Below are 14,852 nucleotides of genomic sequence, written 5' to 3' on the forward strand. Positions count from 1 at the left end.
AAATCACAATGAACTTTTCTTCCCTGATACTTTGATTCGTAACTTCATACCTAATTTACTTACCTTTATTACCTGCAGGACTCTCCAAACGTGTGCTGTACATCTCAATGGCTTTCATATGTACAGATGGGAACAGTTATTTAGGGAGATGCCTAATTAATCATCATTACAGTTTTCCTGAGTTTCCCTTCACTGCAACCTTCATCCAGACTTTCATTTCCTCTTATCCTGACCCATTTCCCTACTTTGCCTCAAGTCCCACTTCACTCGACCATGCCCCCAATATCACTCTTATTGTTCATGTTGTACAAAGAAAAGCTATCATCTTTCTTGCTCTTGAATAGATTCATTAATCTCCAATTCATTTAGAAGAAACTAGTTTAAATTTTCCCTTTTAAAAGTTTTGTCTCTGCCCTCTTTTCCATCCTTTTCTGCACTAAAAGTGAAACAATACTGCTGGAAGGCTGAGGGGCCAGGAGGAGAAGCAGCTCAGGAACAAACACAGTGAAACCCAAAAGCTTCTACTCCCAAATATTACACCAATGATCTCTAAATAACTTGCAGTATGAGGCAATTCCATCACTAAAAAATTGAGTAACATAAACCAAATTGGGGAATTAGCAGGCCACACTTTGCATTTGGAAAGCATCTCAGAAACCTCTATACAATTTCAAGTTAGGCCTCACAAATGACATTAAAATAATCTTTAAAAGCATAGTATCTAAACATCTGGAAGGATATGCTGTAACAAACTTTTTTTTTTTAATACACTAAAGAAACCAGTGTCTTACCACCCCTCTGAATATTTCAAACATGACAAGCTAGTGAATGAATAAAATCGGTCAATGTTTGTAGGGCATCAGCACTAAAATCCTTACTATGGCAGTGAATTTTGGGAGAAATAACTCATTTCTAGGCTGTGTCACATTTTACTTAAACACACTTAGCTGGAAATGAGAACACACAGCAAGTGGCAAAATTGCAGACAACGCCAAGTTATTTGATGTAGCCAAGACCAAAAGGAATAGGGAAGAACCTGAGTGAGACCCAAGCAAATATTCTGCGATAAGAAGTTATATTCAATGTCGATAAATGCAAATAATACCTCTAAAGAGGAGAAAACTGCATATTATTCACACATCTTTCAGATTTATGAAATAACTCTCTTACCAAAGAAAAGAATCTAGATGGCAATAGGAACAGCTGAATGCTGAGCTCAGCTTACTGTGCAGCTGTGGCAAAAAAAAAAAAAAATAAAACAACCACGATGTCAGAACACAGGAGGAACAGGATGAAGCAATACAAAGACTGTGCTGAGCCCTCTATAATTCAGGGCTGGAATCACACTCAGATTATTATATGCAGTGCTGATCACCATCTCAAAGAGGGGGAAGAAATGGGAAAAAATGAAATGGGGAGGGTGAGTAAAATAAAGCTATGACCATGATCCCACTGTGCAATTTTGGAGGAGATACGCTGAGAGCTCTTGCAGATGGAGTACCTAAAGCCATTCCCTGTGCCCCCATCTTCTCCACTGCATTTCAGGAAAAACAGACGCCTGGATTTCCCCCCATGTCACTCCCTATCAAAGTGTTTCTGTTGTTTTGTGACTGGCCCACAAAAAAATCAATCTTGCATTGAATTTAACTCCCGTGTATATTAAAGCTCATAGCTGGAAACATCTCTTGTTTTTGTCAGTGGTTCACTTCTCCCTTCCCTCTACTGTTGCTATTATTGAATTCCCTACTTCTGTTATGTAAAGTAATTTGTGCTATTGTGTTCAGAGAATACAGCTAGCACAGCAGATAGCACACAAAATAAGATGATATTGTATCACTTATCTGCAAATCTGTGCTTAAAGCGGAGGAGAAAGGAGGAGAGAGGGTGCCTGCAGAACAGCAGCTGGGGGTCTGTGAGGGGGCCTGGCCTAGAGCAGTGAGGTAGGCACTGCCTCATGGTCCTGACGTGCCACTCAGCAGCCCAGGGGACGTGGCACGTCTGTGCTGCATCCTCGGTCCCCACCGTCCCCGGTGATGAGTGCCAAGGAACAGATGCATGGAGCAAAAGGGGTCTTCCATCCCTCTCTTCCTACACCAGGGAAACAGTCTGCAGCAGGGCAGGCTCCTGGCAGCTCACAGGGTTGCCCAGCTACTGGATCATGTTTTGTGTGCCTGAAAGAGGAGCTGTGGCAGAAATTATAAAACTCTCCTCCTTTTGGATGAAGGAGAGGATTTTGTAGCACATGGGTTTGCTTTGGCTAATTAAAAGCACGAGGCCATGCAAGGAAAGCAGCACTTTAATAGCTGAAAATAGCTGGAATTAAAACTAATCACGAGCATTTAGCATGCTACAGATAAAGATGTTTGAAAGTGTTTCAGCCAGGCGCCTGTGGGCTGCCTTTGCACAGCTACAGGATAAAAGGTACAGAGTCCCTCACTGATGGAACATCTCATCCACCTTTCTGCAGGGGTGCTTTGCCACCTTCCCTTGGGGCTTAAGGGCCCTACCAGGGGGCACAGAAAGTACCAGGCCTTCACTCCTCAAGGACTAAATCTTGAGACAAAAGCACCTCAGTCCTGGGTGAGGGAGTCTCCAGACTGTGCATCAACAGGACATGGAGTGGGAATCTCCTTTGCAACACACAGATGGACAACCTCCCAGCTCCTACAGCAGCACCAGACAGCCAAGATTGTTGAGGGAGTGTCTAATTCACCCCAATCCACCTCCCACCCCAGCCTGAAGCCACAACTCGTGCAGCAGCTCTCTCATCCTCCAAGCCCTGCTCTGACAGACCCAAAATAGGAAGGCACTTGAAGCACATGAATGCTCATTGTTCATGGGCCACTGGCTGGACCAGCTGATTCATTACTGGAGCCTTTCCTCTTACAACATTAAGTCCTTGGCTCCATTGAAGATTCCTCCAAGTGTGGACAGAGCTTTATAACAAGGTTTTTATTAAATGTGAGGTTACATCAGGACAGTGCACTCTTTCCAGCTTCCTAGAAGTTTCCTACATCTCCATTTTCTAGCATCCTCCTACAGACCTTAATAATGAATGATTTATAACAAAATCAAAAGAAAGGGGATTCAGCTTATAATTCTGAATGTTTTCTCCCTACAAATTATCTGTTATTCCTTTTGCTGATTTTCTACCTTATTTCTGAATATTCAAATTGCTTCAGAAATACCCTTTAATTAATTCATATTACGTTTCAGCTACTGAGATGCAAAGATGTACAAGTGAATGATGCTAGCCCATAATCACACAGTCAAAACCAGCACTGGAAGCACAAGAGCTTTTGAACAGGCTATATTTTTGTGAACCTACAGCTCAGTGGCCACACCAAGCCAGGCAGGTGAGGACACCTGCTCGCATGAAGACAAGCATCCACTGTGAGAAGAAGTACAAAGATCTGTCACACCACAAGGGGACTCGGAATTTAAAGTACACATCAGAGCCTAGATCAGTGGAGCACCACTTTGCAAGCATGCTCTCTGCCCTTAACCACACTCTGCAAGGCCAAAGACTGCACGAGGACTGAAATTATTCAAACTGCCCTCCTGTGTGGCAGATGGACAACAGGACAGCTACTGTGCAGACCTAAACAAGATTCCAGTGTTTTAGCAGTAGCTGGAAGCATGTGTTCAGTCATGAGGAGTACCTGGCCATAGAAACTCATTGTGCTTTGCTTCTAATTGGCCTGATTTAATGGTACTAAAGGACAGAAGCCAGACTGTCACTATTTCCCAATAAATAAGAGAAAGGGGGAGTTTTGTTTGCTTGTCCCTAAAAGCGGCAAGTTTTTTTTCTTTTACCAGCAGCAGTTTTCTTTGCAATAGCTTCCACCCAGTATCAAATCATCCCTTTATTTCTGATGACAAGGTCAGCAGCTCCACCTTATCTTCTGAGCCCTTACCACTCCCAGCAGACTGCCTCTCCCACATGCCAAATTCATAGCAGAAATGATGAGCCATATCCTTTTCCTTTGGATGGGGGGCAGTCAGCTGTCAAGCAGGGTGATCCCCACCCAGATGCCACACTGGCCACATCAGACAGCTTGCTTTACAGCAAGGAAAGGTTCAGGAGTACAGCTTCTGCCCATCAGCAGAGGCAGCTAAAAAAGAACATGCAAGATTGTGTTTGCAGGGCTTTCACTAGAAGGTTAAGGAAAACATTTATTTCCCTTCATACTGAACACTTGCTAGACCATGCATGGATCAGCTCTGGATCTGTCAGCACAAGAAAGATGCTGACAAACTGGATCAGGTTCGGTCTAGGGCCACGCAGAGCCCCAGGAGGCTGAAGGACTTGCCCTGCAAAGAGAGGCTGAGAGACTGGAGCTTGTTCAGCCTGGAAAGATCTGAGAGAACAGCCCTCTATCCAGTACAAAGAGGAGATGGAGCCAGGCTTTTTACTGCAGTATGTAGAAGGATAAAAGGAAACAACTGTTTTTCAATGAAATTGAAGCAAAAGAGTCTTCCCTACTTTGATATTGCAGTTACTGTCCAGAGGGGTGGTGCAGGCTCCACACGCTGAGGTTCTCAAAACCCAGTTGGACACAGCCCTGCCTAAGTTCAATGCCCACCTTGCTTTAACCAGGAGATTGGACTCCCAAGGGATGCACTGAGGACTTTTCCAGTCTAAAGGATTAAATGACTTATTTTCCTTTCTCCTCAAAAGTACAGCACCAAGTACCTTAACTTTTAATCTCATCCAGACATTCAAATAGAGTGAATATCTCAATAGCTAAATAAAATGGAACAGCTCTGAAAAACAAAACTTGTTCCTTAATCTCACACACTCACAAAAATCAATAGATATATCTGAGGGAATCTTGTCTCTCCTCATCCTACACAAAGGCAATGTCCCTCTGTCCTCTACAGAGAGCATCCTTTCCTGAGGAGAGATGCACTATTTGATCTTTCACTCTTGTTTATTGTGTTGCAGCTCTACAGCTACCCTTACTCTGTGATTTGACAGCCTTGTTCTCTTGCCAGAGAAGGAAGAAGTTTCTCTGCTACGACACGAAGAGATGTCACTTTTGTATTCCTGTCGTTTTCCCCAGATGCACATCACTCTCCCAGTCTGGGGGAATGTGCATATTCATACAAAGTTGGAAATGAATATGCCTGAATCAGCCCCTAGACTGGGCATGCATACACAGCCTTGTGCTAACACACCCACCCACTCAAAGATTAACTAAATTTTGACCTGATTGCATCCAATTAACCTGAATTTCTCACTTTCTTGCAAAGCAGTTTCCTTTGCAAGCCCGTTGGCCTTTACCTCATGGCAATATTCTAAGTGTGATGCCCTAGAAAAATGCAATGCAACGAGAGAAAAATAAAGCAGAGAGCATAAATGGAAGGAAAATGAGACAGAAGAAGCAGGAAGATGTGTAAATAGAACAAAGGAAAAGGAAAAAAGTGAAGGGAAATCAAAGCTAAATAAGGCAGAGAAGCAAAGTATGAAAAGTCCTGGGGGCACAGTGGATCGAAGAAGAGCTCCAGAAATATATTTATGGACCAAGAGGAAAAGGCTCCAGTCTGGGGGGCAGGAGAGACAACACAAAGCCAAGCCCACAGAGCTAATTAAAAGACATATTAGAGAATGCTACAAACTACAATCAACAGAGACTGAGTTCCTGGAGCCCATCACTCCCCAGTGCTTCCCAGACAGCTGCCAGTCTCCTCCTCTGCAGGTGCATCCCTGGAACAGCAGATCCAGCACGAGCTGGGACATCACATCCCATGGTGACACAGCAGAAAGAATGGGGGCAGATGAAGATGGAAAGAGAGCAATGAAATGGTATTAATGAGACCAAGCCCATTTATCAAACGAAGCAGGAAAGAAATAGAGACTTATTTTTGGATAGTGCTTCTGAAGTGAGTAACCCTGCCCCCTCCCTGCTTGGTCCTCTAGCCCACCTCCCTCCCTCAGTTCAGTGCTCTATTTTGGGTATAATTACACACTGTGCACAGGGACAGAACACACCAAGATCTTCCCTGGTGCAGAATTCAAACTCCTCTATTTTACCTTTCCCCCTTTTCATGTCACACAGGCTTATTAAAAGAAGGAAAAGAAATTTTTTTTTCTCTCAGATTAACCAGAACACCATTTGTTTTTTCCCCCCTTCAATCAGGCCTCTGTGCCTTATTGTCAAGGCAGCTATGTCAATCATGAGCAAAGGTTTTATAAGGTCTTTTCTTTTTAGCTCCTTTTAAAAGAGGACATAGACTGAAAGGGGGAAAATGTAAACAAGTATAAAGTAAAAAAAAAAGGGGAACCAAGAATTTGAGAAAGGAGAAAGGACATATTGGATTTTTCTACAACAAAACAAAGGATCTCACCCAGATTCTGGAAACTTTTTCTCTGCTCTGGACGTGTCCCCCCAATACCACTGGAGCCCACCTGACAAGCCCAGGTAGATGGTGGTGCAACAGCAAGGTGTGCCAGGCCTGGTGCATATCCTTGGCCACCGAGGTGGGAAGTGGCAGGAGGGAGAGACCTGCAGGCAGTGACACCCCAGAGAACACGGGGCTAGAGGAGCCCATGCCACAGAGACACCTCACACCCAGAGAGCAGCATCCCCCCTGCAGCCCTGGGCTGCCCCTGCAAGGGCTGCAAACCTCATCTGGAGACAACCTGAGGAAGAGAAGAGAGCACCAGTTTGTGAGCAGGCTAAAATAAATTAGCTCCTCCCAATTCACAGGTCAGAAGTGCCATAAGCCCACACAAGATTAAAGAGAAGCTGGCACCACGGCAAAAAAGCTGTGCTGAAGATTATCCAGGATAAACTCACAGCTTCTACATACTTCTTGTCACAAAATAAAGTCTTTCTTTGCCCAGCCATCCAGCTCCAAAGTGTTCCTCTGCTGCCTGAGACCTTGCAATTAGCACTACTAATTGTTTGCACAACTGCAGTGCTTACAATGCCCTGGTCTAGTCAGGGCCCATATCCGAGATCCTATACAAAGGAAAAAAAGAGGTGATGCCTTCCCTCCACCACAAACCACCAAGCAAATCTCAGCAGCAATATGAAATTGGGATGGAGGGAGTGGGTGTTCCTCTGCAACCTTTAAGAGCAGGCAGTGCAATCCCTCCTTGCAGCAGGCTCCCAGCAAAGAGGAATGCATGGCTTTCAGATGGAGGGGAGGATGACAAAACCAGGCACAGGGCACAGACAGATGTCAAGGCAAGGAGCCTCTTTTGTGCAGAGAGGTGCTGGTGTGGGACCTTCCTCCTTTGTTCTTCATCAATGGAAAGATGAATCAGTAGATGCATATGTCAGACTTAAAGCTCAAATATGTCAGTCTGAGGAAATACAGTTCTTTAGTGAAGAGATTAGGCTCATACACGGAATACAAAAGGACCGAGCAAGTCACAGACTCATGTGGAAAGCTGATTTAACCTTAACCCAAGCCACAGAGATTTTGAAAAAAAATCTGTGAAATGCAAATTCATTTTACAATTAAATGCAAATTTAGGCTTGAGACAGCAGAAGCAGCTATTCCAGGTGACATCGTTGGGAAAAGAGACAAAGAAATCCCCAGAGCCAAAAGATACAGAAAACTAAAGCAATCACAGATCAAACTAGAATTGCAAAGGGCCAACTCCACACCTCATCACAGCCAAAAGAAGATCCTCTGCTGCAGCTGTAACAAGCTTAACACAAACAGGAAAACAAAACCAGAAAACACTTAGCATTTAGTCAATTACATCATCAGCGCTTACACGCAAGAAATGCTTTCTCAAGCTCAAAGTTACATTACACTACAGACAACAGTTCCTCATGCTTGGTCAGCACTGGCACAGTGATCCACGTGTTTGCCAGTTTGTGACCACAGCACAAATTGCTTCAGGAGCTGGACTTCACAATCCTTGTGGGTCCCTTCCAGCTCAGGATGTTCTATGATGCTGTGATTGCAGCTACAGCTGAATAGAGCCAGAACTCTATCTTGTCATGCCAGACACCGGTGCTCTGAGCAGCATTAATCATCAAAAGTAAATAGCATATCTAAGGAAAATGCACAGAAATTGTAAGGCAAGGCATGCTGCTGGTTCAGGACTCGAAGTACAAGTGCAAATAATTATTTCAACTCTGGTCACAGAGGGAAAAAATACAGCAGTAGCACTTGGTGACAACTTTCCATACAGCGCACAGATATTAATGTGTTGTACCTGGATGTGTCACTGCAGTGTCAGACACGGGGACACGGGCTGCAGGTCTCTTCTGGTACAGCATGGCTGCCTGCAAGGCCCTGCAGAGAAACACAGGGCTCCTCTGTGGAGATGCCCTCCCTTCATGGACTGCATTAAGCTGGAGGGTAATCACCACTGAGTCACTCAGGTGGGATTGGAAAACAAACTCCAAGCAGCAGGAAGAGGAGATGGAAGCAGCCTTCAGGCTTGGAAGTCAGCTGTATTTCAGAGGCAGAAACTCCAGAAAAAGTAGCTTTTAAAAATAAATTTGAAGAAAATCTCACCTCTGTTGTGTACAAATATTCATCTTCCAAGCTGCATGGATAGCTGGGGGATGAGGGTTTCCCCTCTGCTGACATTAAAGCAGATGAGTAGCAGACTCCCAAGGCACAGGAGCTCTGCAGGGAGCAGGGGCTCCCTTGCATGCGTGTGTTCCAAGGCTGAAGGGCCACGTGGAGTCCCTGCTGTCTGACAAACTGAGTGCACACGGCAGGATTTCTGCTGCAGGGACCTTTGCGTGGTCTTTTAAATCCATGTGACCTCCTTGCAGAAGCTTTGCTTTGATACCTCTGCTTCTCTGCCAACAGGGACTCAAGTAGGACCCAGGGATTCAAGAGATGGATGGTACAGACACCTAGGAGCTTTCCTCGAGGAGACAGAGCTAAAAATTTTATTTCTCCCAGCATGCAAAAACTGTAGTAGTAGAGAAAGTCTGAAGAGTTGTAAAAAAAGTAAAGCTTCCTGTAAAGATAGTTTATGTCTGTTACTGAAAGTGTGAACACTGCCTGAGAAAACCCACTGCTGAAGAGAAAAGCCAAGTTCCCAAAAGACACAGGACATTACATATGCAGGTGCATACAAGCACTTTGGCAGAAAGCAAGGATTAAGCTTAAATTAATGATCGTGCACGTTGTTTGGATGTCATATGAGAGCTCTCTAACTGGCTTTAAATCTCCTCTTCAGGTCTTGCAAAGACTGACTACTTAGATCATTACAGAATTACAAATTAGTGCATTTTAATTATTAAATAATGAATTTCTAATTAGGGTAATCCATTAAAGGAACAATTAGTGAACAGGGCCTAATTCTCCCTGTTTTATTTCACTTCTCCTGGATTCTGTCATGAACATAACCTAACAAATGGTAAAGAGCACCCTACAGACAAGCTTTGCTACAAACACACATGCATTAACTAGTAAATGCATTAAAAGCACTCTTTTAATAGAAAAAGCCATTTGCTCTCACAGCTGAGATCCATGAGATGACACAGCTTTCAGCAAGCCACACAGCAGCTCAACTCCAAGCCACATCACAGATTTCCCAACACGAGATTCCTGCTGTTCTGCAAGGTCACTCAGCCCCACCTTTTGAGACAAAGGTCTCAAGATGTTAAAGTATTCTGCCACAGTAACAGATCTCAGTGGCTTTCCCTAACCATGCTTCACTTATCTACTTATCTTCACACTAGAGGGTGGCAAACATTTTCTGGTCCCAAGAGGCTCTGAACCTTTACTTGTTGAGGGGGAGAGGATTATGAGGAAAACTGGATGGCCATGTCTCATTAGGTGCTCAGAACCTCAGCATGCTGGCTCAGGTGCTCTCTGGTGCTGCAATAGTCACATACAGGCTTTTAAATCTTGCCACGTGTTCAACTCAAGTAACCCACACACAAAATCCATAAGCTATGGGCTGATCACAGCTGCACTCACCCATGCAAGAAACAAAGTGAAGAGAGGATCTTCCACGTGATAAACTTGTGTGCAGGGTTTGCATGTGTACATGAAAGCTGCTTTATTTCATGGTTACATGTGCACAGAAGAGCTAATATGAATGGACGTATATTTATATGCAAATCTTTAAAAGCATACATTTCACATCTGCTGGAGCATCCAGCAGCACTTTGGTTCAGAAAACAATATGGACATTCCTTTGTGCTGTTCTCTGCAGGGCAAACAGTTCATCTCTGCACATAAATCACAATTCACCTTCATTTCAAAAGCCCAGCTAAGGACAAACACACACATTTCATTTCCTGATGAAATACAGGCAGATACCACAGAGTAGAATTCTTTACCTATGCCCAGCTAGGAGCCAAGCAACAGCCAAGCTCTGGATCATCCCCTTTTATAGAAAACTTGAATTGCAGTGAACAAAGACAGCTTAAAACAAAATAGAGGCTATGGGAGAAAAAGCCATACCAGAATCTAATCTGCAAAGATTTGTGAGTTTGATAAAAACTGGATGAAAAACCACAAATCTACTATTAAACAACAGAAACACTCCAGAAAAGTGCTGGAACTTGGCCTGCCTCCAGCAGCTGGTTTGAGGGATGTAGAACAGTTAAACACACTGGTCAACAGGCTAGATGTAAACTGTAATTTAAATAAATCAGCTGTAATGCCAGCACCATCTATCCCTTTCCCTGTCTAGGTGCTGCTCCCAAAACAACCCCAAAGGTTCAGAAGGCATTTTGTTCCCTCAAGAGCAGTAGCCAGTTGCATTTGGATTGCAATCTCAATATAGAGCTAACAGAAAGCACATCCAGGTATTTTGTAACCTTGTTTTCAAACATAGTATTATATAGTAGAGAGAGAGGGAGAGAAAGATTTAACTGGCTGAAAACCTTTTGAAAGGTTGAATGCCCTTTAGCTTAGTTTATTTTATGCTTACCTTTTAATACAGAATAATAAACTCCCTGATCTAAAATTACAATCTCATAAATATCAAACAGATGGCTGTGAGCTCCTCTTAAGAGCACACTTTGGAGCAGCACCTAGACTACAATGTACAATGCCAAAGCTGATGGATCTTCTTTTGCCTAACAGATCCACTTTGCTTTTCTAAAAACGACTACGTAGTGGTGCATGGGAGGCAGCAAAAAATTGCCCTTTATTTCCAGGTAGAATACAAACAGAGAAAAGTCCGTGTCAAGGGAGGTGATTGTCCTCCTTTGCCTGCTCTCATGAGAAACTCCCTGGAGTTCTGTGTCCAGCTCTGGGCCCCCACCACTGGAAGCTGTTGGAGCAAGTCCAGAGGAATGACACAAAAATGATCAGAGGGCTGCAGCACCTCTCCTGTCAGGGAGGGCTGAAAGAGCTGGGTTTGTTCAGTGTGGAGAAGAGAAGGCTCTGGGGAGATCTCATTGCAGCCTTTCAGTCCCTGAAGGGGTAGAAGGGAGCTGGAGATGGACTTTTCACAAGGGCACATAGCAAGAGTGAATGGCTGCAAAAGGAAAGAAGGTAGATTCAGATTAGATAATAGAATAAAGTCTGTACTAGAAGGGTAGGGAAAAGACCCTGGCACAGGTTATCCAAAGAACTGGTGGATGCCTGATCCCTGGAAGTGTTCAAAGTCAGGCTGGACGGGGCTCTGAGAAACCTGCTCTAATGGAAGGTGTTCATGAACATGACAGGAGGCTTGGAAATAAATTTTCTTTAAAGTCCCTTCCAAGCCAAGCCATTCTGTGATTTTATGAAAAAAGCTGAGCACAGCCACATCAGCAATTGCTTCAGAGTGACATCTGTCAGTATGGAGGTAACAGCAGACCAGCTGCTCCCCCAGGTAGAGCCAAGAGCACTTTCCCACAAACACTTGGAATTGGAGTTCTCATGCAAGTGTTCCAACTGGCTGTCTCAGCTTTCATTAGAAAATCTGCTGCCTCAAAGGACACCCCAAGCAATTTCAGCAAAGAGTCTCGAAAACTGGCACCATTACAACAAAAGAACAAGAATTGCACACCCGTTCTCCAAGGCTAAAGGTATTTTTTAGTGTTTACTGCTTGTGTGTGTGCATTACACTACCCAGAGATGACAGCACCCGCATAAGCAGGGCTTTCACAGCTTTGGGGAGGACCAAAACCTCCCCTGGACTTGTTATTGCTCAGTTCTAAGACTGATAAGGAACCTATGCACACCCCACAGTGGTGCTCAGAAGCAGAGGGAAGCTGTGCCCACACCAGCAGGGCACTGAGCACAGGGAAACACTCAACGTGCTTTATTGCTTTATTTCAGTGCCACACACAGGTAAACTGAGTCAGAGTGCAGGTGATCAGAGTTTGTGCCCCCATCCAAAGGATGGCAGTCACGGCCTCAGGAAAGCAGCTGTCTCTCCACATCCAGATGTGCAGCATTTCAAGCCAAATGACAAAGAAATGCCTTGTTTTGCATCAGCAGCAATTAGCAGTTGCCCAGAGATGGCTTACAGCAGATGCAGCTTGGGTTGGCATTGGCCACTGCCAGAAGAGATCAGTGAGAGGAACCTTCTCACATGAAGCAAGACAGATGACTCAAGCAACACTGAGAAAGAGACACTTGCTCAAATGCACAGTGATCACTCCTGCCTCAGAAACAAAATGCAGGTAACAAAGTGACTTAATTTTATAATGGGAAGGAAAGCTCAAACAGCATACTAGATCATTTACTGCAAACAGAAACACAGGAGACCAATTCTCAGCTGTGAAGTTGTCTAATTACACTAAACCACATTCATTTCACCTTTTTACTTCCTCATCAAGATGCACACAGAGAACGAGACATCCCATTGGACAGCAAATACATACGACTAAAGGAAGCTAAAACTGACAATAAAGAGCTATATCTGTCTCTGCTGGATCCTAGAAACACACCAATGGAAAGATTAGATTTCCCATCACAGATGCCAACAAGTAGACAGACAAGTACTTTTATCCCCCACAAGACATCAGTTATCCAAATCCAAGCAAACCCCAGACTTGCAAACACAGCTGGGCGAAAGGCAAAATAAACCAAAATTTTACTATGACATACAAAACCATCATTTAGACAATCAACCAGTATGGCTGAGATCAAACAGTTACAGCTGGAAGTCAAAAAAGCAAAGCTACCAGCCCTGCTAGCTATGCAATTATGTACTGCAGAGGGCAGCAGGACAGAAAAATAGAGAAACATCTTTGCTTTTGGCATTAAATCAAAACACTGATTACAGAAAAAAAAATGAACCATTTGAATTCTGAACTCTACTTACATGGGACTCCTATCCACTTGTTCAGCATTTGGACTTCTCCCTGTATTTGGTCCTTGTTCATACCACTTTTGTGGGCAGGGCATGGCAGCTCTTTTGGCAGCCAGGAGCAGCAAATCCTGGCAGGCAGGCATCCTCAAGAACAGGTGTCTGGCTGCTGTCATACCCTGCAGATGACCTGCTCTGTTATGAGCCAGAATTTACTGCAGAGCCCGGGTACTAAGGGCTTACAGGAATCATTGCAGGCCCTGTGGTGTTGTGTTTGTTGCCCCACATAATCCTTTCCTGTGAAAAAAAACTCTTTTCATGGCAAAGCTTCCATGAAATTAAGAAGACTACTTTCTGTTGAAAGACAGTTGTGATGAGAAGCTCTCTGAAGGAGATCAAAACACAATGGCGCAGAAGAGCAAATAACTAATATTTACCTGAAATACCCAAGACAAAGCAGACAGAAGTTCAAACAGGTACATACACCAAAATGGGATTTCTTCAGTGGAACCATATTTCCCCCATGGGAAATTTCCCAAATATTCCCTGTACAGGAAAAGCAGAACCCATATTTTCCTGCTTGCAAAACAGACAAAAGTTTAACACAGGTGTTTGGCTCCAAGACAATAACTGATGGATGCTCCCGCCAAGTGCCAAGGCAAAATCCCAGTGATCAGCTGTCCCCGAGGAGGCAGCAGCTCCCAGCCCTGCTGAAATTCAGCAAGAGCTACACAGCCAAGGGTCTCAGCACTGTAATCTGAGGGAGCAGCTGCCATGGCACCACATGATCCATTCCAGTGTGGTGTGAAGCATTGGAACAAGCTGCCCAGGGAAGAATAACCTCCCCTGGAAGTGCCCAAGAAGTAACTGGACTTGGCACAGAGTGCTGTTGTTTAATTGACATGATGGTGGTTTGATCTAAGGTTGGACTTGACGAACCTGGAGGTCTTTTTCAAATTTCATGATTCTATGATTGTAAGGTTAGTCATTTCAAGCATGAGGTCACTAATTCAGTTATTTTCATTATGCACTGCAGACCAGAAATCCCAAGTACAGCTTGACTGACAGCTCACTTCTACATCTAAGGCACTTTGAATCTAGCAAGTGCTACACTCCACAGACTCTGGAAATTACTAATCCCATGTAGTTCTAATTAGGATTTCAAAATTACTGAATGCTTCTGATTTCAATCTGTGCCCACTTCAATCTCCTCTGTAAAAGCCAAGAGCCAAGAAAAGCCCTTTCCTCCCAGGAGCATTGTAAAGATAAATTAATGTTTGTGAAGCACTTGGGTTCTATGGCGATGAGCACTCAGATACTACTGTGATAAAAAAAATAAAAAGGACTATGAGGAAATCAATAATCCTATCTCCAGAGCAGGACTTACACAGTGTGCTGTCAATAAGGCCCAGAGCCACACATTGAACAAACACAGGAAAACAAAGTGTAATCTGGCTGCTCATTAAGTGAACACCATCCTTCAAGCACCTGACAGAAGTAGGAGAACAATGGGAAAGAACATGGTCTGTGAAAACATAAAAAAAGGCACCAGCCAACTTATTTAATGCTGCCCCTTTGAACAGCAGAGGACTTGGTTCTGCAGCAGTTCCTTATGTTTCCATCCTCCTCTCTTTCTATTCCTTAAGGACACCTTAATTAGATA

The 14,852-nt window shown here is 43.9% G+C and overlaps 1 protein-coding gene and 1 long non-coding RNA gene across 9 annotated transcripts in view; both read right to left on the minus strand.

The window, feature by feature from the left end:
- CACNA1I (calcium voltage-gated channel subunit alpha1 I) overlaps window positions 1-14,852 on the minus strand; it is a 164,612-nt gene that overhangs the window by 109,833 nt on the left and 39,927 nt on the right. The window lies entirely within an intron of this gene.
- LOC135300581 (uncharacterized) overlaps window positions 1-14,852 on the minus strand; it is a 56,447-nt gene that overhangs the window by 16,290 nt on the left and 25,305 nt on the right. The window contains exon 2 of the long non-coding RNA XR_010362408.1: window positions 8,183-8,262. This is a non-coding gene — a long non-coding RNA (uncharacterized LOC135300581). The remainder of the gene's footprint in view (window positions 1-8,182; window positions 8,263-14,852) is intronic.

This window comes from Passer domesticus, chromosome 5 (assembly GCF_036417665.1).
Source record: "Passer domesticus isolate bPasDom1 chromosome 5, bPasDom1.hap1, whole genome shotgun sequence".
NCBI lineage: Eukaryota > Metazoa > Chordata > Aves > Passeriformes > Passeridae > Passer > Passer domesticus.